This window comes from Amblyraja radiata, chromosome 19 (genome assembly GCF_010909765.2).
Source record: "Amblyraja radiata isolate CabotCenter1 chromosome 19, sAmbRad1.1.pri, whole genome shotgun sequence".
NCBI classification, from domain to species: Eukaryota; Metazoa; Chordata; class Chondrichthyes; order Rajiformes; family Rajidae; genus Amblyraja; species Amblyraja radiata.
The window spans coordinates 27,007,188-27,031,711 of NC_045974.1; the positions used below are offsets into that span (position 1 = coordinate 27,007,188).

The following is a 24,524-nucleotide window of genomic DNA, read 5'->3' on the forward strand; positions in this document are numbered from 1 at the left end:
ATGTCTGTGTGTGTGTGTGAATATGTGCGCGTGTGTATATGTATGTGTGTGTACATGTGTGTGTGCATGATTGTATGTGTGTGTGAATATGAGTGTGGGTGTGTGTGCATATGTGTGTGAGTGCATGTGAATATATATATGTGTGTGTGTGTGAAATAATATAGTATTTCGTAGTTCAGAGCTTATTTGATATGTTTAATAGCGTGATGGCTGTGAGGAAGAAGCTGTTCCTCAATGTAGATGTTACAGTTTTCAGTTTACATAACGTCGGACGTGACTCCAGAAGTCGGGCATCAGTCAGTCCATAAGCTGTGAGAGTCAGTCCAAAGGCCATGAGTTAATCCCAAGGCAGTGAGTGAGTCCACAGGCTATAGAATGCACCCCCTACTGAAGCCGCCCTCATCCCCTGCATGAGCCCCCCCACCATTTCTCATCAGCTCACGAGAACCCCCATCTGAAGCTGTGCCCCTCCCTTGGCTGCATGATGTTTACCACCCCCTACCCCACCCTGACAGCCCCCACCTCAAAAAAATGTTTTGCAACAACAATCTTTCAGTGTTCATTAACAATCTGAAATTGTCTTCAGGCTGCTTTTTCAACATCATGTCAGGAAATGTTAGAGGTGCAATGGTGATGTGTGCTATTGCTGTAGTATCCTCTGGATAGCAGCTACATTCTTGTCTTCAGGCTGCTTTTTCAACATCATGTCAGGAAATGTTAGAGGTCAAGGTGATGTGGCTATTGCTGTAGTATCCTCTAGGATAGCAGCTACATTTCTGCCTGGTGGAAGAACTACACATTCTCGATTCAAGATACCCATCCAAGTGGCCGAGGATACATTGTGTAACATCGAGAAGAACTCTAAGACGGCACATTTCACGAGGCAGGTGAAAGTCATTGTTTGGGATGAATGTCCAATGATTAGGAGAGAATGCTTTGAAGTTGTGGACAGAACTCTTGCAGATGTCTTCAGCAACACCAAGCATTTTGGTGCCCCCCCCCCCCCTGCCAGTACAGGCCTCAGTGACTGAGCTGCCAGCCCTCAGTGACTGAGCTGCCGGCCCAAAAATCCATTCCGCCCACAAACTCCATACTAGCCCTCTGGAAACCAGTACCTTTGGCCCAACATACTAGCTCAACAGAAATATGAAGGGAAATGTCAAAGGTTTCCTGAAGGATGGAACATCGCCCAAGAATGTTGTCATTAATAGCGTGCTTCGTTGAATGATGACTTCTGAGATATTCTCAGATTTTCCTTCTTAAAATTTGACCGCTGACTTTCTCTATATTAAAATTGTCTCTTTTTATCAACAGGAAATAATCATCAAGAGGCAGCGAGCAGCAGAACACAACAAGACGCAACAAGACACAACAAGTAAAAACTTCATAAATCTCATCTTTAAAATTTAAATTGTTCTTATATTTTAAGAGTCATTCACATTTTAAACTTTAATAAAACCTTTTTGCACTTTTAATGCTGTGTGTTCTTCATCACAATAGAACCTAATAGGCAGGAATGGCTGCTCTGTGGGAGAGCCACTAAGAGTGCATGGGGGGAGGTTGTTTGGAGATGCACTGAATGTGTGGGTGTGAGGGGAATGGCAAGGAGCAGAGTGGGGGGGGGGGGGGGGTTGAAGGTAGGCGGGGTGACTGAGTGAACTGCCAGCGTACCAGGCGTGAGCGACTGCACTGCCAGCCCACGAGCCGTGAGTTAGTGAACTGCCATCCCACCAGCTGTAAGTGACTGAACTGCCAGCCCAATAATCTATTCAGTCCACCCTCTCCCCCCTTCTCTCTTACATTCTGTCACCTGTTTTGGGCAGAATTTCTGGCAGTTTCTCAGCCGCCAGCCTGCCAGGTCCGAGTGATTGTACTGCCAGGCCTCAGTGACTGAGCTGCCAGCCCTCAGTGACTGTGCTGTCAGCCCAAAAATCCATTTGGCCCACAAACTCCATACTAGCCCTCCGGAAACCAGTACCTTCGGCCCACAACAATCATACTAGCGCAACAGAAAGCCCCCCCCCCCCCCCCCCACCCCCACTGGCCAGCAATATTGGAATTGGTGTAGAGGTGGAATATTGTGTTGGGTGTCCAGCCCTCCCGTGTGATGCTGGGACCCAACGGGTCCCACTTAGTCTAGTATACTTATATATATACATTTACATATACATCTATCTATATATTAAACTGCGTGTGTGTGTGTGTGTGTGTGTGTGTGTGTGTGTGTGTGTGTGTGTGTGTGTGTGTGTGTGTGTGTGTGTGTGTGTGTGTGTGTGTGTGGGTGTATGTCAGATTCGGCCTTTGATTCCTTCGTCCGCTAACACCACACGCTAGCTAATTATCTTTTACATTCACGGATTCACTCCTCAAATCATTTTGACTTTTTTATGTACCCATTTTTAATAAAATCCTCCAACCCCCCACTCATTTTGTCACCTCCTGCTGGCCAGCGACCATAACGCCTGCTGACGCCCGGCTCTGCTCCAAAGACGCCAACATTTTTCACAGCCGCTGGTGCCCGGCCTGGCTCTGTCACGCTGCCTCAAGCCAAACATCGGATCTTCAACCGCTGCTTTTCCAGCAGCGGGGGAACAGCCAGCGCGACAGAGCCGGCATGTCAGAGGCCTCACAGTCTCTGATCATTCCACAGTGAGTTCAGTTCGGTTACAACACCTCCCCCCATCCCCTCCCGCTCCCGTGTGTGTGTGTGTGTGTGTGTGTGTGTGTGTGTGTGTGTGCGTGTGTGCGTGTGTGTGTGTGTGTGTGTGTGTGTGTGTGTGTGTGTGTGTGTGTGTGTGTGTGTGTGTGTGTGTGTGTGTGTGTGTGTGCATTTTCATTGTATATTATGGAGTTTACAGTGTACTATGCTTGCACATCTTTTGAGCAGCTGCAAGTAAGAATTTTGTTGTTCCGTATCTGGGATATATGACGATACACGCTTTTGACTCTTGACTGTTAACCACCCACCCATTTTGTTGAGGTGCATTCAATCTATGGAGGTTTTGATCTAATGATCCCCATGAAAACATCTCCCTCCCCTCTCCCTTTGCGATTATGTCATCCTGTATTTCTTGCTTCCCTGGAGCAACTCCTGGGCTGGCCCTGTGATGACAATATGCCTAAGCACAGCAGTGTGGGTACAGAAGTATCTAATGAGCACAGGTGTGCCAATACCTAGCCTCACTATTATTGCCGATGGAATAAATATATCATCCCTCAGATGCCCTGTGGCAGCTGCTCCAGTTTGTCAAAAGCAACCATATGGTGCGGTCAGAATCTATTCACTTGATCCCTTCAGCGAAACAATAGCCCCATGAAGGCAATCCCAGAACAATGAAGCTTTCAAGTACCGGTCCACCAAGGATTTAAGTGGAGTTGGCTGAATTTCCATTCTCAATCTTTAACCTTCACCTATCAAGAACTCTTTCAGCGTTACAATTACTTTGTGATAATAGTTAAATCTGTCAGGCCTGGTGTATTGATAAGATTAATAAATTAAGTTTATTTTATCATGTGCACTTTATGTTGAACAGTAATAGATATTTGCAGGATTTGCGAGGTGATTTATAATGAACTTCATTTGCCTTATGGTTTCAGATAGACAATCTCTTGGCTCTGGAATTAGTCCCTTGGATGGTATAATTTTAAATTGAATTAATAGAGACAGCCCTTTGGCCCACCGGGGTCTACACTGACCATCGATCATTCCTTCACACTGGTTCAGTGTAATCCCGTTTCCACATCCACTCCTTGCACACAAGGTGCAATTTTACAATAGGCCAGTTAACCTACAAACCCGCACTCCTTTGAGATGTGGGAGGAAACCGGAGCACCCAGTGGAAACCCACGTGGTCACAGGTAGAACATGCAGCCTCCACACAGACAGCACCTGAAGTCAGGATTGAACCCGGGTTACTGGCGCTGTGAAGCAGCAGCTCACCAGTTGCGCCACTGCGACTCACTTAATTTTTCCTATCTTTCAATTAAAATACAGCTTAGGACCTAACTCTGGCTGATGGTTTCAAATTCTCTTCCATAAATACCAATCAATACGATGTCTGTGGTGTATATAATGTAAAGTCACCGTAAATCATTGAGTGTTCTATTTTGTAAGGCTTTGTTATATCATTCACTTTTAAGCATTGAGTTGAGAGCTACTGTACCTACTGTCAGTTAAGTTTGTGTCATTTTTGCGCGGCCACTGTTATTCATCTAAAAGCCCTGTCCCACAGTACGAGTTCATTCCAAGAGCTCTCCCAAGTTTGCCTGATTCGAACTCGGAGATTTACGGTAATGGCCACTCGTCGGTTCTCGGGGCTCTCGTGGACATTTTTCAACATGTTGAAAAATCCTCACGAGTTAGCGAGTCTTCCCGAGTACCTGCCATTAGCGTTACGAGCCGCTAAGAGACGTCCCCGAGCTCCAACGTACCCGCTACGTTCATTCTCCGTGCTTACCATGAGTTTAATTTTTTTTTAACTCGGGAGAGCTCTTGGAATGAACTCGTACCGGGGGACAGGGCTTTTAGTATGTACCTTAGAGTTTGGAATGATGCTGCTTCATGGTTTAGCTGGATAATGAAGCTAATAGAAAACAGAGATCTCTCAGTATTGCAGTGAAAATGACAGACAGTGATGTAGCAGGTACGTTAGTGACCCTGAGCTACAAGCAACTGCAGCCATTAACCCTGTATATGGAATACATAAAACATAAAAACTAGCACAGGATCAGTTCCAATGGCCCACAATATTAGCACTAAACCTGACTCCAAGATAAACGAATCTCCTCTGCTGCATATGATCCCTATTCCTCTATTCCCGGCATATCTCTGCTCACCAGCACGGTGGCACAGTGGTGGAGTTGCTGCCCCACAGTGCCAGAGTCCCGGGTTCGATCATGACCATGGGCATTGTCTGTACGGAGTTTGTCCGTTCTCCCTATGAATGCGTGGGCTTTCTCCAGGTGCTCCAGTTTCCTCCCACACTCCAAAGACGTCCAGGTTTGTAGGTCATTTGGCTTCGGTAAATTGTAACATTGTCCCTACTGTGTAGGATAGTGCTCGTATAGAGGGTGATCACTGTTCGGCATGGACTCGGTGGGCTGGAGGCCCTGTTTCCCCGCTATATTTCTAAACTAAACTAAATCTATATGCCCATAAACGCCCTTATCATTTCTGCATCCACCATAACCTCCAACAGCACGTTCCAGACACTCAACATCATCTGTGTAAAACATTTGCCCCACACTTCTCCTTTATACTGTAATCCTCTCACCTTAAAGCTGCAATCTCTAGTCTTTGGCATTTCCACCATGGAGGAGAATATTATAACTGTCTACTCCTCTCGTCATTTTAAATACTTCTATCAGGTCTCTCCTCAGCCTCCAACCCTCCAAAGAAAACAATCCAAGTTTATCCAACCTCTCCTGATATCTAATGTCTTCTGATCCAGGCAGCATTCTGGTAAACCTCTTCAGCAACCTTCCCAAACCTCCATATCCTTCTTGTAATGGGTCGACCAGAACTGCTCCAAATGCAGCGTATCCACTGAGTGAAAATGTTCCTGAGAGTGAACAGTAACCTGAAGGACCTGTGGGAAAACACAAATCAGAGTAATGTGGCCACATAGATACAAACAGTTCAAAAGTTATGTACAATAGACAGAGCAAAGGGGAAGATACAAAGTGCTGTTTATATTTTTCAGCATTGTAGTGCATCAATTCCATGAACAAATTCGAATGTTCTCAATGGGGTAGTTTTATTTTTGGTTCAGATATACAGCACGGAAACAGGCCCTTCGGCCCACGTAGTCTGTGCCGACCAGCAATCCCCACACACTAACACTATCCTACACACACTAGGGACAATTTTTACATTTATACCAAACTAATTAACCTACAAACCTGCGCATCTTTGGATTGTGGGAGGCAACCGGAGCACCCGGAGAAAACCCACGCGGTTACGGGGAGAACGTACAAACTACATACAGACAGCACCCGTAGTCAGGATGGAACCCGGGTCTCTGGTGCTGTGAGGCAGCAGCTCTACCTGCTGTACCACTGTGCCGTAGAGGTGAATCGAACAGTGCCGTCGCTTATGGAAAAAACGATTCAGAAATCTGATAACAGTTCATGAGTCTGGTGGTGCACGGTTTCAAGCTTCTGTACCTTCTGCCGAATGGGAACAGGGAAACGAAGGGTGGGTTAAATCTTTGATTATGTTGGCTGTTGACATGCCCTATTTCCTCCGTATCCTCAGGAAATAGAGGCGTTGAAGTGTCATTGTGGCTGTCGCATCTATGTAGTTTGTCCACGACAGATCATTGGTAATGTGAGCACCAAGGAAATGGAAGCTCTCAACCATTTCCACTTCCGCACCATTGATGCTAGTTAAGCCATGTACTCCACCATGCTTCCTGAAGTCAATAAATAGGTCCTTCATCTTGCTGACATTGAGGGAGAGGTTATTGTCCTGACAACATTTCACTAAGTTCTCTATCTCCTTCCTGTATTCTGTCTCGTGTCTCATTGGTAAACATTTAATGCACTGGTGTAATTTATAGTGAAGAGTTGGTAGTCGCTATAGGTTTATTTCCTTTCTAAAGAGGAAGCAGTGCAGGGGATATTGCGTATAGGTACCTTTAAGAATTGAGCATAGATCAGAAGCATGCTTGCGAAGTGTAGCTCTGAAGAAGAGGGCCGCCTTCTATAAATGATGCGCTGCTGGCAGTTCCACCTCTGTTAATTGCTGAATCAGCAGCAACATTAACGATCCTACAGATGCTACAAGGTCAAATCCCTCAGAGCTACACTCGAGGACCCGCTGTGGTTTTTGCACTTGGAACATCTGTTGTGGGAATTGAAATCCCAACCTCCTCACCTGCAGGTGAAAGTGTTACCTCCCACTCACAAGGATCATAACCCACTGCAATTTTACTGGCCTGTATAATGTTACAAATAGGTCACAGTAACTTCCATCCATGCGCATGTGAACACGGGGATGCAAGAGCTGTTAACAGTGATTCACCATCTGGCAACTGACCACAGCCTAATGCTGGACTCCCGATGGAGCTCAGTGTAAGCAGGAAAATACTCCACACCGTAATTGCAGACTCATTACTGAATCCTGTAGATGGCAGGGAGCTTTGAGTCATGGAGTTATATAGAAACAGACTCATCAGCCCAGCGAGTCTCTGCTGACCATCGACCACTCAATTATTCATCTTTTTTTGCATTAGAGAGTTATGGATTCATACAGCATGGCAACAGGCACTTCGGCCCAACTTGCCCATGCCAACCAAGATGCCCCCTCTATACTTGTCCCACCTGCCCACGTTAGGCCCATATCCCTCTAACCCTTTCTTAACCATATACCTTTCCAAATGCCTTTTAAATGTGGTAATAATACCTGCCTCAACTACCTTCTCTGGCAGCTTGTTCCTTGTACCCAACACCTTCTGTGTGAAAAAGTTACCCCTCAGGTTCCCTTTAAACATGTCCCCTGTCAGAAGAAGGGTACCATCTCGAAATGTCACCTATTCATGTTCTCTAGAGTTGTTGCCTGACAGGCTGTGTTACTCCAGTATTTTGCATCCGCCTATGACCTCTGGTTCCTGATTCCCCTACTCTGCACAGAGTAAAAGACTCTGTGCATTTTCCTTATCTGTTCCTTTCAAGAACTCATACAGATCAAGATCAATATCAGCCCTCATCCTCCAGTGTGCCAAGGAATAAGGTTCTACCTTGCCCATCCGCTCCCTATAGCTCAGGCCATCAAGTTCTGGTAACATCCACGTAAATCTCTCCCCAGATTCTCCTTCAACCTGTATAATGGAGGCAATTTACAACAGCCGATTCATCCTTTTGGATGTGGAAGGAAAGGGAAAACCCACAGTCATAATGATAAAGTGCAAACTCCAGACAAATTATACCCAAGGTTGGGATTGAACTGAGTTCTCTGGTGCTGTGAGGCAATGGATTCATAAGCTATGCCACTGTAAAAGTTCTGCGGGAGCCAAAAGATAAAAGTTATTTTTAATGTAATACGAATATAGTTAGGTTTATTAACATCTAATTTTGCTGGAATAGATTTAAACATTGTGTTTTAGATTTTAAAGATTATTGAGTTTTCTTAAGTTTCTTAACTTACTTATAACTTTATTCAAGTTTTCAATCTTTTCATGCTTTAAATTTTCTCATGAACATTGAAATGTATCACATAACTGGCAACTTTAACAGTTCTGGATAAGACAAAGGCAAGAAGTTTTGATCTCCTTTCTGAAGGCAAAGCCTATTCTGGCTGATTCTTTTGGTTTGTATGCCCTTGTTGGTTGCAGTGGCACAGTGGCGTAGCAGTAGAGTTGCTGCCTTACAGTGCCACAGACATGGGTTTGATCCTGACTACAGGGGTTGTCTGTCTGGAGTTTGCATGTTCTCCCTCTGATCATGTGGGTTTTCTCTGGGCGCTTCAGTTTCCACCCAGAGACGTGCAGGTTTGTAGGTTATTTGGCTTCTGTAAATTGCCCCTAGTGTGTAGGATACAACCAGTGTACAGGTGATCGTTGGTCGATGTGCACTCAGTGTGCCAAAGGTCCTCTTTCCACACTGTGTCTTTATACCAAATAACCTAAACTAGTCATAGAGTTGTACAGCACATAAACAGGCCCTTCAGCCCATCATACCCAAGCTGACCTTTTTGCCCAACCATATTAATCCCACTTGCTCACATTAGGACCATACCCTTCTTTAGTTGAGTTTAGAGATACAGTGCAGAAACAGTCCCTTCGGCCCACCGAGTCCAAACCGACCAGTGATCCCCGCACACCAGCACTATCCTACACACACTAGTGACAATTTACATTTATACCAAGCCAATTAACCTATAAACCTTTACATCTCCTTGTAGCTAACACCCTCTAATCCAGGCATCATTCTGGTAAATCTCCTCTGCACTCTTTCCAAAGTCTCCACTTCCCCCCTGATTTGGGCAACGAGAACTGCACGCAAGACTCAAAATAGGTCCTAACCAAAGTCCTGTAATGTTACATCATGACTTCCTGGCTCTTATACTCCATGTCTTGATCAATAAAGGCAAGCAGACCATATATCTTCTTTGACATTCTATTACCTCATGTTAATACTTTCATGAAGTTATGGACTTGGAAACAAAGATCCCTTGTGCATTATTGCTGTTTAGAGTCTTGCCATTAATTACATATTTCTCCTTACATTCAACCTCCTAAAGTGCATCACCTCACACATGCTCAGATTAAACTCCATCTGCCATTTCACCATCCATTTCTGTAGCTGATCTATATCTCGCTGTGTACTTTGATAGTCTCCCTCCTAGTTGTGACTCCAACAGTCTTGCCGACATCTGCAAACCTACTAACCGCCCCGTCTACATTTACATCCAAGTCATTTCTAAATATCACAAACACCAGCAGTCCCAGCACAGATGCCTGCGGAACTCCACTGGTCACAGATCTCCAGCCTGAATATCGTCCTTCCACCACAACCCTCTGTCATCTATCAGTCAGCAAGTTATGAATCCCGATGACCAGGTCACTGTAAATCTGATGTAACGTAATCTTCTGGATCAGCTTACCATGGGGACTTAATCAAATGCCTAACAAAAAGCAATGTAGACAGCATCCACCACCCTTCCCTCATCAATCACCTTAGTCATCTCCTCAAAAAACATGATCAAGTTAGAAAGACATAACCTGCTGCATACCAAACCATGCTGACAGTCAATAATTAACCCATTCTCTTCCAAATGAGAGTAAATCCTATTCAAAGAATCCTCTCCAACAGCTTCCCTACCACTGATGTGAGACTCACCAACTATAAACCCTTGAATCTCTCTACTTCCCTTCATACACAAAGAAACAACATTAGCTACTCTCTAGTCTTCCAGGACTTTGCCTGTGGCTGGTTGAGATTCAAAGATCTTTGTTGAGGCTCCTGCAATCTTCTCTCATGCCTCTCTCAATAACCTGGGATTGATTCCCTCAGGCCTTGGGAATTTATCCACCTTGGTGCCATTCAAGAACATCAACACCTCCTTTTTCTTAACGTCAAACTGGCAGTGCATATTAGTATTCTCCACACTGATTTCTCCATTCTCCATGTCAGGGGTTATGGGGAGAATGGAGTTGGGAGGGAGAGATAGATCAGCCATGATTGAATGGCAGAGTAGACTTGATGGGCGGAATGGCCTAATCCTGCTCCTATAACTTAAAAACTTATGAACATGTCCTTCCCCTTGGTGAAAACAGATGCAAAATACTTATCTGATAAACTTCCCACCTACCCTGACCCCAAGCACATATTCCCTACTTTTTCCTAGAGTGGTCCTACTTCCTCATGGTTCCCCTTTTGTGTTTAACGTAGAAAGCGTTGAGACTTTCTTTAATCCAACTCAATTAAGTCTGGACACACCGTACAGTATATCCTCTCTGAGCGCTGCTATGATATTCTCTAAGATTAATAGAGTCACTCCTCCACCTCTATCTAATTCCCTCCCTCTCTATCATATCTGAAACACCAAAGTCCCGGAAAGTTAATCTCCCAATCATGTCCCTTTCACAACCATGTTTTTGCAATGGCCACAACATCCCAATGATCTATAAGACTGGATAGACTTGGTTTATACTCTCTAGAATTTAGGAGATTGAGAGGGGATCTTATAGAAACTTACAAAATTCTTAAGGGGTTGGACAGGCTAGATGCAGGAAGATTGCTCCCGATGTTGGGGAAGTCCAGGACAAGGGGTCACAGCTTAAGGATAAGGGGGAAATCCTTTAAAACCGAGATGAGAAGAACTTTTTTCACACAGAGAGTGGTGAATCTCTGGAACTCCCTGCCACAGAGGGTAGTCGAGGCCAGTTCATTGGCTATATTTAAGAGGGAGTTAGATGTGGCCCTTGTGGCTAAGGGGATCAGAGGGTATGGAGAGAAGGCAGGTACAGGATACTGAGTTGGATGATCAGCCATGATCATATTGAATGGCGGTGCAGGCTCGAAGGGCCGAATGGCCTACTCCTGCACCTAATTTCTATGTTTCTATGTTTCTATCCCATGCACCGATCAAAGTTAAAAATTCATCTGCTTTCCCCAAAATACTCCTTGCATTGAAATAAACGCACTTTAGCCCATTGGCTTTACCATATTCCTTCACTGTCTGTCCTTCCTTTGAGACTTACTGGTCCTAACATCTACCTTTCACTTGCTGACCTGCTTACCCAGTTCCCACCACACTGCCTCTCTTGTATAAACCCTCCCAAGTAGCACTAGCAAATCTCCCCACAAGGATACTGGTTCCCCTCCAGTCCAGGTGCAACCCACCATCTTGTGCAGGTCATCTCTGCTCCAGAAGAGATCCCGTTGGTCTAAGAATCAGAATCGCTGTCTCCTGCGCCAACCTCCGCTGCCGAATGTTCACACTTCCTACCTTACCACTAAATCCAAGGAAACAAAGAATAAAACAAATGGGTATGCAACATACATTGCAAACTCAGTAAGACTCAATTTTCATCTGATTGAGTACATTGGAATTGAAATCAAGTCCTTCAGGGGGAAAGGCAATGGGTGAATGCATTCAGTGAATCATTTTTATTCCACTGTCACAATGGCTTAGTTCATAGGGCATTTAGTTTTGATCAGAGGAGAAATGGAGGAGGACTGGCCAAGCTCTGTGCCTTCCACCACAGTGATGAATGCTGTGGTGGATGTTTGTGTAAATTTTTTATTGTGGTTGTGTTCTTTATTATTGTACCGCTGCTGGCAACCCAAATACCACCGACCTTGGTTGTGTGGCAATTAAATTATTTCAAATGTTTATATTTCAGGTGTTGTTCTGACTATTTTGAAAACTACCAAAAAAGCTGACTGTGGCAAAATCCTGTAGGCTGATTTGATTACGTTATTTAATAAATCATGCATGGATATATGAAAGCTAAACAAATTGCATTATATGTTGTACAAGTCCAGGTGTTGGAGACAGTACTCTTCATGTTGCTCTCTCTCTCTGTGTTATTTAGCAAACACCTCTTACAAAATCCATTTTTACATCTGAGTATTAATTCATTCGGGATGTGCTCAGATGCACATTTCTCAGCTTTGTTTCTCGATGGAATCCTCCTTGCATGCTGAAGAATAATTACAGAACAATGTGGATATTTCAAATGAATAATCCACCTCCCGTAATGTTTTAGGACGGGAACGAAGGTCGTGTGTAATTAGTGCCTGAGATATATAATGAGTTGGGGCAGGGTAACAAATGTGAATAGGAGAGAGAAGAAAGATCATTACAGTGGTGCAGCGGTAGAGTTGCTGCCTTACAGCGCCAGAGACCAGGGCTCGACCCTGACTTGGGGTGCCGTCTGTACAGAGTTTGTACTTTCTCCCTGTGACTGCGTGGCCTTTCTCTGGGTGCGCCGGTTTCCTCCCACACTCCAAAGACGTGCAGGTTTGTAGTTTAATTGGGTTCTGTAAAATTGTAAATTGTCCCTAGTGTGTTGGATAGTGTTGGTGCGTGGGGATCACTGGTGAGCATCGGACTCGGTGGGCCAATGGGCCTGTTTCTATGCTGGATCTCTAATGTCTAGTCTATAGAAGGAGGCAACAGAGAAGGGGAAGGAGGGTGATATTTGAGGGAACAAGAAAGAAAATATGAGGAAAGCAGGAAAGAAAAATAGGATATGTGGTAGGGAGAGGATGATTAGAGAGGAGGAATTGAAATAGAGTTAAGGAGAAGACGGAAGATATAACTAACATTCAGTTGAAACAAAGAACTGCAGATGCTGGTTAATACACAATATGACACAAAGTGCTGGAGTAACTCAGCAAGTCAGGCAGCATCTCTGGAGCACATGGATAGGTGACATTTCAGGTTGGAACCCTTCTTTAGTTTGAACAGGGGTATCGACACGAAACTAAATCTATGCATGTTCATACTGTCTGACCTGCTGACTTACTCCAGCACTTTATGTCCTTTTGTGTAACTAACATTCATCAGCTGAAAGAAAAACACAGTTCTTTATTCTTGCACCATTTCCAAGTACAGGTGCACAACCTTTTATCCGAAGATCCAAATAACGAAAACCTCCGAATAGCGGCCATTTTTTCGGTCCTTGAAGAAAGGTCCTTGAAAACGTTCACCAAGGGCGGCCCGCAGAGGTGACAGCGGAACCTCCGGTCGGTCCTCGAAGAAAGGGGAACTAAATCCCCATTCATAAAAGAGAAGGTGAGGCTATATTGCGCGGGAGGGTTAATAATTGACAATATGCTGCTGCCTGCCCGCTGAGTTAAAAAGCTCCCACGGTAGACTCACGATACACAGTGTATCGTGAGTCTTGCGTGGGAACTTTTTAACTCAGCGGGCAGGCAGCAGCAGATTTTTGCTCCCTTCAGTTTCACCCCACCTACACCCCTCTGCTTCCCGGCCATGTGTGTGACCCCTTCCCTCCCCTCTCCAGCTCCCCGCCCATTGCACCGGCGTGGGGGCTTTGCACTGTCTTCACGTCGGCGATTGCAGCAGGACCGTGCCAGTCACCGGAGACGTCAGGACCAACGGGACACCGACCCCCAGGCCCACTGCAAGCACGGAGATCCCAGAGACCCACAGCCAGCAGCAGCCCAGCCCGTTCCAACTCCAGAGGAAAACTGCAAACTGGCCGGAGACGTCAGGACCACCAGAAGCCGTTCCCCGAGCTGCGCCCCCTCATCGGGACACCGACCCCCAGGCCCACTGCAAGCACGGAGATCCCAGAGACCCACAGCCAACAGCAGCCCAGCCCAGCCCCGCTCCAACTACAGAGGAACCTGGGTTGCGGATGACGGGGCGCAGCTCGGGGCGTCGTACGGGCCCATCGGGGAGCGGGTTCCTGTTGGTCCTGACGTCTGCGGCCACCTGCCATCCTCCGGGAACTGTACCGCCCTTGCAGGAGAGTGGGGTTGTTTGCAGTTGCAGAGGGAGGGGGCAAGGGCGGTACAGTTCCCAGTCTCAGCTCCTGTCCAGGGGGGTGGCCGGAGACGTCAGGACCAACGGGACACCAACCCCCAGGCCCACTGCAAGCACGGAGATCCCAGAGACCCACAGCCAGCAGCAACTCCAGCCCAGCCCCGCTCCAACTCCAGAGGAACACGTAGGGGCAGAAGCTGATGGTGTGCAAGGTACGTCTTGTTCTTGGGGTGGCGGATGAGGGGGCGCAGCTCGGGCTGTGGGCAAACTGCCACTTGTCGCCGTAGCGGCCCATCGGGGAGCGGATTCCTCTGGATTTGGAGGGGAGGGGGGTATTGTGCTGTTTGATCGCCCCCTGCTATCCCAGGGACAGGGAGACACAGCGGCTTTTTAGACTGGTGGGCAATCACTTCCAAAGTTCTGCCCACACAGTCAGTACACCTCTCCTACACTGCATTTCATACAAACATTTATTCTGCAAGAAAAAACTACACTGAAGACTCAAACTCGTGACCGAGTTTACTGCCGGGATCAAGGCGCAAACTCGCGACCTTGCGGATATGAGCCGAGCACTCTACCACTGAGCCAGCCTTTAAAATCTACGCTAAAAAATTTCCATTTCGAAGACCGACAAATTCTGAATTACGAAAAGTGTCTGGTCCCAAGGCTTTCGGATAAAAGGTTGTGCACCTGTACCACAAACCAGGCTTGTAAATAGATCACTGGGGCATCATTAAAAATCATCTCAATCTCGGTGAAGCAATCTCCATCATAATAACATCAGAGTGAGAGCTGAGAACACAAATCATTGACCATGGAGACCATGGGATAGTAATGTAGCGTTTATGTAGTATAGTAATGGCAGGGTATTGAACAGCATTTTCAAGATGCAGTCTCTTTCACTGGAAGTTTTTAAATAATCATCATGTTAGTGATCTTATTTTAAGTGCGATGGACATCAACTCAATACGAGTTCTGTGCCATGGGGGTGAACACTAGTAAATCCATCACCAAATAGTGTATGAGTCCCATCTCTAATGCTCAAACACATTAACACTCTGATGACATCCATAGTGTTCTACTAATTTTAAAGAGGCACAGCGTGGAAACAGGCCCTTCAGCCCAACGAGTCCACGTCGACCAGTAGTTTGATGTCCTACACATTAGGGCCAATTTACAGAAGTCAAGAGTCAAGAGAGTTTATTGTCATGTGTCCCAGATAGGACAATAAAATTCTTGCTTTGCTTCAGCACAATATAAATAATAATAATAAGAATAAATTTTATTTTCGGGCGCCTTTCAAATCTCAAGGTCACCTTACAAAGATTAAACAGAAGAGAAAAAAAACATATAGTCGGAGAAAAATAAATAATAAGGACATCATCAATACACAAATTAAAGATAGAAATCGCTCTAAAGACACAAAATTAAAAAATCAAAAAAAACACAATGTGAAGAGAGAGCAGCGGCAGCTAAAGCGCGCCAGCGTCCACTCTCCCTTCCGACAGCCATCTTGGACACAGACTAACAAAGTACCTTACACACAGAAAAATCATCCCCCCACAGTGGGTACCACTGTGGGGGAAGGCACAGAGTCCAGTCCCCAACCCCAGTTCTCACAAAAGTCAGGCCTATTAAGGCCACCGCTGTTGCCTCAACGGAGGCCCGATGTTCCTGGCCGTTCTAGCCGGGTGGTCTTGCCCCGGCATCGGGAGAGTCCTCACAGGAGCTGGGCCACCTGGAACGGCCGCTTCCTAGCAGGGGATTGTCGGCTTCCGAAGCCGACAAGGACACACCGAGTTGGAGCTCCCAGGCTCCCGATGTTAATGTCGGCGCCGCCCGCTCCGCTCCGCAGACCCGCAGCCCAGAGGTGTTGCTCTCGGCGGTCCAGCTCACGCGTCGATCCAGCGCGGCGACCCAGGCAAGGCATCGCCCGCTCCGCTCCGAGATGGCGCTCCAACGCTGTGCCGCCACCGAAGCCGAGGTGCTGGGCGGTCCCCACCAGGAAACGGCGCTCCAAGCCCGCTGGTAGGCCACGAGGACGGGTCGATGGGCAGCCCAGAGAAAAAGCTGCCTCACCGACCAGGTAGGGACCTAGAAGTAAGGTTACCTCCTTCCCCCCACAATAAGAAGTCCATTTCTCCTAAAAAACGACGAACAAAATTAACTAAAAACTGAAAAAAAAAAGAATTAAACGGACGGCCGCTGGTTAGCAGCCGTTCCCCAAGATGGCTCCTCCTCCTATAGTAGGCATGAATACAGAACATATCAGTGAGTCCATATACCATTATATAAATATATACACACATCAATAAATAAGCAGATAAAGTGCAAATAAACAGATAATGGTCTATTAAGGTTCAGAGATTTGTTCCAGTTGAGTTTAATAGCCTGATGGCTGTGGGGAAGTAGCTATTCCAGAACCTGGACGTTGCAGTCTTCAGGTTCCAGTACCTTCTACCTGAAGGTAGCGGGGAGATGAGTGTGTGGCCATGATGGTATGGGTCCTTGATGATGCTGCCAGCCTTTTTGAGGCAGCAGCTGCGATAGATCCCCTCGATGGAAGGGAGGGCAGAACCGATGATGGACTGGGCAGTGTTTACTACTTTTTCTAATCTTTTCTGCTCCTGGGCGCTCAAGTTGCCGAACCAAGCCACGATGCAACCGGTCAGCATGCTTTCTACTGTGCACCTGTAGAAGTTAGAGAGAATCCTCCTTGACATACCGACTCTCCGTAATCTTCTCAGGAAGTAGAGGCCAATTAGCCCAGGAAACTGCAGCACCCAGAGAAAATCCACACAGTCACAGGGAGAATGTACAAACTGCACACAGACAGCACCCGTAGTCAGGATCGTACCTATGTCTCTGACACTGTAAGGCAGCAACTCTACGGCTGCAACACCGTGCCATCCCTAATAGTTTTAAAAGATAAAGTGAGAGGTTGGAATGAGGTAAAACCAGGATGTAGCTTGCCTGGATTGGAGGTTTTCGGTTGCAGGGAGCTGTTAGATAGACTTGGGTTGCTTTCTTTGGAACGTTGGAGGTTGAGGGAGACTTGGTAGATATATATAGAGTTATGAGGGGCGTAGGTAGGATAGACAGTCAGAATCTTTTTCCCAGGGTGGAAATGTCCAACACTCGAGGGCATAGCTATAAAATGAGAGGAGGAAAGGTTAATCAAGATGTGGAGGGCGAGTATTCTATCACAGAGGGTGCAGGAGGCCTGGAACATTCTGTCAAGGTGGTGGTGGACACAGATACAATAGTGGTGTTTAAGAGGCTTTTGGATAGATACATGAAAGTGTAGGGAATAGAGGGATATGGATTATGTGGGCAGAGGAGATAGCAAAGTCAGGGGATATGGGGAGAAGGCAGGAACGGAGTACTGATTGGGGATGATCAGCCATGATCACATTGAATGGCAGTGCTGGCTCGAAGGGCCGAATGGCCTACTCCTGCACCTATTGTCTATTGTCTATCGGTGTAATTTGGCATCATGTTCAGCACAAATATTATGTATTGTGTACATGAACTTGAATCTGAACTTGATGTTATTAAGTATTGGGAGCAGGTGTATATGGCCCTTTATTGTCTGTCCTGCTAATCAATGAGACTTAGGCTGGTTCAATGAAGGGTTTCAACTTCGCTGGCTGTCTGATCCCGATAGCCTTTGTTACCACTTTAGTTCAATTATCTAACCTGACTGTGAATGCATTCAATAAATCAAAGCCCTTTGTGTTAAACAATTGAGAAGATTCCATGCCCCACATGGAGATGAATTTCTCCCTCACTTCAGTTGTAATGGGGCAAACCTTCACAGAAGCAATATATACCCACTCAGATTCATCACCAGTGGAAATCCATTGGTTTCACTGGAACTAACTGTGGTACCAGAGTGGCGCGATTGGTAGCAGTGCTGCCTCAGAGGCGAGAGAACCGGCTTTGATCTTGACATCAGGTGCTGTCTGTGTGGAGTTTGCACATTGTTCCTGTGACCACATGATTTCCTTCAGGTTCTCCAGTTTCCTCCCACATCCCCTGAACATGCGGCTAGGACAATTGGCCTTTGTAAAATTGCCCCTAGGGAGTGGGGAGTGTAGAGAGTGGATGTGTAAGTGTGGTAAAGTAAAACTAGTATGAATGAGTGATCGATGGTTAGCTTGGTGGGCTGGAGGGTCGGTTTCCATGCTGTATCTCAAAACCAAACTCAATTTGAAAAGCAGCGGAAAGGTCACAACTATTTCTATGTGATATATTGGGCGCTATAGCCTGTAGGTGGGTTTCTAGCTAACAAGCAAATTATTTTGAGGTAAGAGAGCATCAATTGAGCCCTGATAATTTTAATTGAGTTTTGACTAAAACAAATTGTGTTAAAATGAAAACAAAATGGAGAAAAATAAAGAACAAATGGCACTATTATTTTGGGGGAAATTGCCCATAGGACGAGCATCACCAAAACATGCTAGTATTTGTAGTTTTAAAAAGATTTACTTCTGCAATTTATGGTTAACATTATAGAAAGCATGCAGGTTTGACATTTGAGCAGTTATCCTACTTTAATATTAGTACTTTTTGAATGTCAGCATCTGAGATGAAAACCTATAAATCTGGCCAAAATTGATTCTGTGAATTTGTATGACTTGCCTGCAGTTCATGAACTTATTTCCGATGGTATTCCCTTAGTTTTGCAGTGTCCCATTCATTAGTCACTGGCTTAGCAGGACTGGCAACATTGTTCATGGCCTTTAACATCGAGCTTGGACACAAAGCCAAAATGTTAAAAAAAAGGATACACAGAACGTTAAATTAATTGTCATATGAACATCGAAGATATTCCAAGGAATTACATGAATATTATGGCTTTGATTAAATCTTGCAATATTATTCCATTCAGAAGGAGCAATGATATGGAGGACTAGTTTCTACTGGTGAAGGACGAGAGGCTTGAATGTCGTAAAGGGAACTGAAAAGGTTGGAGAGAGGACGATGTGACTTCAAGATAGTAGTGGGGGAGTTGCAGAGGTTAAAGCCATGGATGGATTTGTGGATAAAAATAAATTTGAGAAATAAGAGGATTTAGAGGCAGGAATTGCCGAGTGAGTAAGGTTTGATGTGGATTGGGATATTTGAAAAATGCTTTGGACAAGCTTCAGTTATTACATTTGGAGAAGGTAGACCAGAAAGGAGAGCACTGGAATATTCTGGTGTAGGAAGGAATATTCTTGACTGGGGGTGAAATGAAATGTCTGAGGCAACATAAAATGATGGAAGAAATATACAGTACATGGAGCTGGTAACTGGCAGCATTTGTGATGAAGAAATAAGGGCAGGAAACCAAGATAGCATGAACAGATGCAGAAAATGCTGGGAGAACTCAATTAGTCAAGCAGCATCCGTGGAAAGAGAAACCTGTTGATCTCGGACCAGCGAGAGTGGAAGAGTTACAGTTTTCAAAACAGGGCTGGAGGTGGAGAGGAATAGAGGAATGAGGTGTAAGACAAAAATAGAGACAGAGATTGTTCAAGACAGACCATATGGTAAAGAGTAGAAACGAGGAACTGCAGATGATGGTTTACAGAAAAAGACTCAAAGTGCTAAGGGGCATGTGTACAGAAACGGGGATGAGAAAGGGAAGCATGCGTGATTATAAGAAACACTAGGGAGTATGGGCGATACATTGGCGCAGCAGTAAAGTTGCTGCCTTACAGCGCCAGAAACCCGGGTTCGATCCAGACCAGGGGTGTTGTCTGCATGGAGTTTGGACGTTCTCCCTGTGACCACGTGGGATTTCTCTGGATGCTCCGCTTTCCTCATTGTATCTGTAAAGTCTAAAGTAAAGCAATTTACCTGAAGGTGAAATATTCAATCTTCATTTCAGAACATTGCAAACTTCTGAGATGGAAGATGTTGTTTCTCTAGCTTATGTTGGGCCTCACTGTGGCTGTGGAGGAGGCTGCAGACAGACAGGTTCAGGTGGTAGTGGGATTGATTATTAAAGTGGCATGCAAGACTGCATCTGTGATCACCGCTGCAGATGCTGCCTGAGTTCCTCCAACACTTTGTTTTTCACCCAGTCTGCCTTTTCCCAGTTTCTGAGTCTGTACTTGCTGGAGTTTGGAAGGATGAGGGAGGGAAGGAAGAGAACAATAAGTAGTTCTCATTGGAAACTATTGAATAATGAAAGTCTTAGACAGACCGGAGGTGGAGAGGATGTTTCCAGTAGAGGGTGAGTGTAGAATCAGAGGGCGCAGTCTCAGAATAAAAGGACATACTTTTAGAAAGGAGACAAGGAGGAATTTCTTCAGCCATAGAGTGGTGAATCTGTGGAATTCATTGCCACAGTTGACTGTGGAAGCCAAGTCGTGGAGTATTTTTAAAGCAGAGATTTATAGGTTCTTGATTGGAAAGCATGTAAAGGTTATGAGGAGAAGGCAGGAGAATGGGGTTGATAAGGAAAAATAGATCAACCATGATCCATGGTTGGAGCAGACTCAATGGACTGATTGGCCTAATTCTGCTTATATGTTTTATGGTCATGGTTTCTCTGTTGTAGAGGAGGCCACATTGTGAACATCTTTGACATTGTTCAAACAGAAGTCAAAAAAGATCATCTGTTTTGTGAACAGTCAAGTATAGAATGTAATAATGTTTTGATGACAGATGGAGCCATTGGCAAGGTGTTGATGTCTGAAGTGCCAACAGGCCCCAATAGTATTTAAGTTTGGGAGAAACCTATAATCTTTTAATAAGAGGTGTCACATCTATATTAAAATGGAAAGGAATAGGATCTTGATTATATTCATGTTATAAAATTATAATTCCCTGGCTTTAGTTCTGACTGAACAGCAATTTGGAAATGCCAGAAAACTTAGAGATTTTTGAAAGGAAGCCTCAGGGTCATTTTTGGAGGGACTGTAACGAAGCGTTCTGAGAAACAGTGTAAGACTTCACCAGGATAATACCAGCTCCCTCTAGTGGGCTGTGCTTTTATATGCCACTGAAACAAGTCATGCTCAAAACTTATTGAAATTCAAGTCACGCCACCATATTGTTTGTTTAATATTTGCCGATTGTGGCAGACACTGCCCGTCCAGCACAGGTAGCGACCTCTCCACCATCGAAGAGATCCACAGGAAGCGCTGCCTCAAAAAGGCAGACAATATCTTTAAAGACCCATATCACAGTGGCACAGCGGGTAGAACTGCTGCCTCACAGCGCCAGTGACCCGTTAGAACCTGACCTTGGGTGCCACCTGTGTGGAATTTGCACGTTTTCACTATGACCACGTGGGTTTGCTCCGGGTGCTCCGGTTTCCTCTCAAATCCCAAAGTCGTGTAGGTTAATTGGCCTCTGTAAATTCCCCCTAGTGTGTAAGGGGGAGTGGATGAGAAAGTGGGATATCATAGTACTGGTGTGAGCCGGTGATCAATGGTCGGCGTAGACCCGGTGGGCTGAAAGGCCAGTTTCCATGCTGTATCTTTCAATTAATTCAAAATTATATACGATTCAAGGGACACATTCCAGAGCCTAAAAAAACAGGTTTATTTTATCAAAAATCACCCTGCAATTCCATCGATGGACAGAATTAGTGGAAACTTGCTCAAGTGATTCATTCAATCTTATGCCACAGCTGACTTTGAGACCGGGGCTAAATTCAAGTGGGATTTTATAAAGCAACGCAAAAGCTTATGGAAGTTCAATCTTCACTGAGCGTAATCTCCTCTTGAAATTCCTCAATTTGTTGCACAAATTACACTGAAAATATCAGTGTAACCAAATGGAAAATCCATCCCAAGATATTAATTCAAGGAGTAAACTGTTTTTTTCAGTCATTAGTAAATAAATGCACTCTAGATTGCACACAATTTGGAGTGGTTTAAACCTATTGCATCACCAACTCTCATCAACACTGCTTGCTCCATTAAATCATCTTGATTTCTGACCTATGATCTTAATTTGAATTGTGTACTCCTTGTTGCCCATTGCCTATCACCCATTGATTGGATGGTTACTTACAAAGCACGGAGTGGATTCCAACAACCATTGATTCTGAAGGACATCGGATTTCCTGATGATTTAAAGGGAGTGCAAGAAACAGAACCAGGTTGATTTAAAGGGTGAAGACAGACACAAACTGCTGGAGCAACTCAGTTGGTCAGGAAGCGTCTCTGGAGAAAAGGAGTAGGTGACAATTTGGGTCGAGAGTCTTCGTCAGATGCTGTCTTAACCCGAAACATCACCTATTTCTTTTCTCCAGCGATGCTGATTGACCTGCTGAGTTACTCCAGCTTATTGTATCTATCTTCGGTGGAAACTAGCATCTGCAGTTCCTTCCTACCCACTCTGTGAGAAGCACAAACGTCTGAAGCAGAGTCCCGACCCAAAATGTCACCCATGCTTAATCTCCAGAGATGCCGCCTGACCCGCTGAGTTACTCCTGCACTTCATGTCTCTTCAGTATAAACTAGCATTTGCGGTTCTTTGTTTCCACCACTAAATCCTACTTTGATCACAATTTTAAACACCCATGAATGCATTAACCAGATTCCTGAGTAAGGAAATTTTGTGCCACAACCACTTAAGACATCATCATTCACACTGCCTGGAACAGTAAAGAAGCACAAATTCCTGCTGCTGATGGACTTCTGAATCTCCTTTGAATAAGGAATAGGTTCCTCGCATCAGCTATGGCTGGTAATGCAGAGAGCTAAATGTGAACTACACCCATCCCCTTTTCCCAAGCTCACCGCACCTTCTGCACTGGAGTGCAGGGTGGCACGTTGGCGCAGCGGTAGAGTTGCTGCCTTACAGTGCCAGAGACCTTGGTTTGATCCTGACTACAGGTGATGTCTGTACAGAGTTTGTTCGTTCTCCCCGTGACCACGTGGTTTTCCCCTGGGTGCTCTGGTTTCCTCAGCTGGGAAGATTTGAAATATTTATTTCCCCACATGGAACATATTCTATTATGACATTTTATTTGCGTTGATATATTCTCTCTCCTGAAATATTTTTGAGGTGGAGTGTGTTTCCAATGAATATTCTGAAATGATGTACAATCCTCCAAGAATTTAATTCAAAATTGTGACGTTGTAACATTAGAAATTATAGGAAAATTAATATTGAATCAGACACCAGCTAGGCAAGGCAAAGAGAGATGATGCATTTCCAAGCCAGCTGTGGAGAGCTGAAAATTGAAGCTTCAGCTGAACTGTTATAGCAGTGGAGTTTTTCCTTAAAAGTAAGACTGTATAGCCACAAAGGAGCTGCAGTTAGGAAGGGGGTACCTGCTCAGTGACCCAAAGTCATGCCTCGTGGTTCATTGACAGGTTAACCACCCCAACTCCAGGATGCTAGCGAGTATGTATGTGGTCATTCAATTAGAACAAAGATCATAGAAAAGTACAGCAAAGGAACAGGCCCTTCAGCCCACAATGTCTGTGCCATACATGATGCCAAGACAAATTAATCTCTCCTGCCTGCACATGAACCCTACTCCTCCATTCCCTCATATACATGTGCCTATCTAAAAGACTCTTTCGACCCAAAATGTCACCGATTCTTTTTCTCCAGAGATGCTGCCTGACCCATTGAGTTACTCCAGCTTTTTGTATCTATCTTCTAAAATACTCTTAAAGGGCCTGTCCCACTTGGGCGTCATTTGCGTGTCACGCAGATGGCGCGCAAAGATTTTGTACATCCAAAAATCCTGGGGCGCCGCGCGAGACCGTACGTAACTGCCTACGTCACCATGTACCATGCGCGCGAAAAAGTGCACCATGCGCGCGTAATGCGCACCTCGACGTAAATGATGTCGCGTAAATTACGCGCAAATGACGCCCAAGTGGGACAGGCCCTTAAGTACCACTGTCGTGTGCCCCTTTACGGACCATATATAAAAGTGCATTGGTCAGAGAGACATCTGTCTTCACCCGAATCCTCACATATTCCTTTTCTCCAGAGATGATGTCTGACCCGCTGAGTTACTCCAGCTTTTTGTCCTATCTATCTTCTGTCCTATGCCTCCTTGTTACAACAAGGGAATTCTATCTAGAGATGTCCTGGATTTGGGAAGGATCCCATGGCACAAGCGCTAAGGGTCATTTTAATCTTCATGGACGCTTTGGCTTGGTTCATTTTGAATTGGGATTACAGCAGGTGAGTTAACTCTGTATTATCTTCCTTGCTGGTCACAAATTGATCTCTGATGGAGCATGAGTGTAGAATTTGGTTTCCAGTCTTTGCTCCCCTGCTCATGGCTGCCCCAACTATCAGTCTCCATCTTATCCCCATCTCATCCTTCAGTCCCAGACTGACTTGCATGACTACCTATCTCAATAGAGTGATCAATGATTTATCATTCATGTGTCAAAATTCATAATGTTGAAAAACTAGCTCTCGTCTTCTCTCCTGAAATCCTACCTGACCTGTTGTGTGTTTCCAGCATTTTCTGTTTTATGAAAGATTTTTTCTTAAATTGATTGACCACAAACATTAAGATTTCCCTTTTGTTTAGGCAATGAGATTTTAGAATTGGAGAAAAAACGTAAGCAGATATTTTGAG

General features: G+C 45.1%; 1 long non-coding RNA gene across 1 annotated transcript in view; it reads right to left on the minus strand.

The window, feature by feature from the left end:
* Window positions 1-4,849, minus strand: part of LOC116984220 — a 19,753-nt gene extending 14,904 nt beyond the window's left edge. Inside the window, exon 1 of the long non-coding RNA XR_004414927.1 lies at window positions 4,767-4,849. This is a non-coding gene — a long non-coding RNA (uncharacterized LOC116984220). The remainder of the gene's footprint in view (window positions 1-4,766) is intronic.
* Window positions 4,850-24,524: the final 19,675 nt, after the last annotated feature.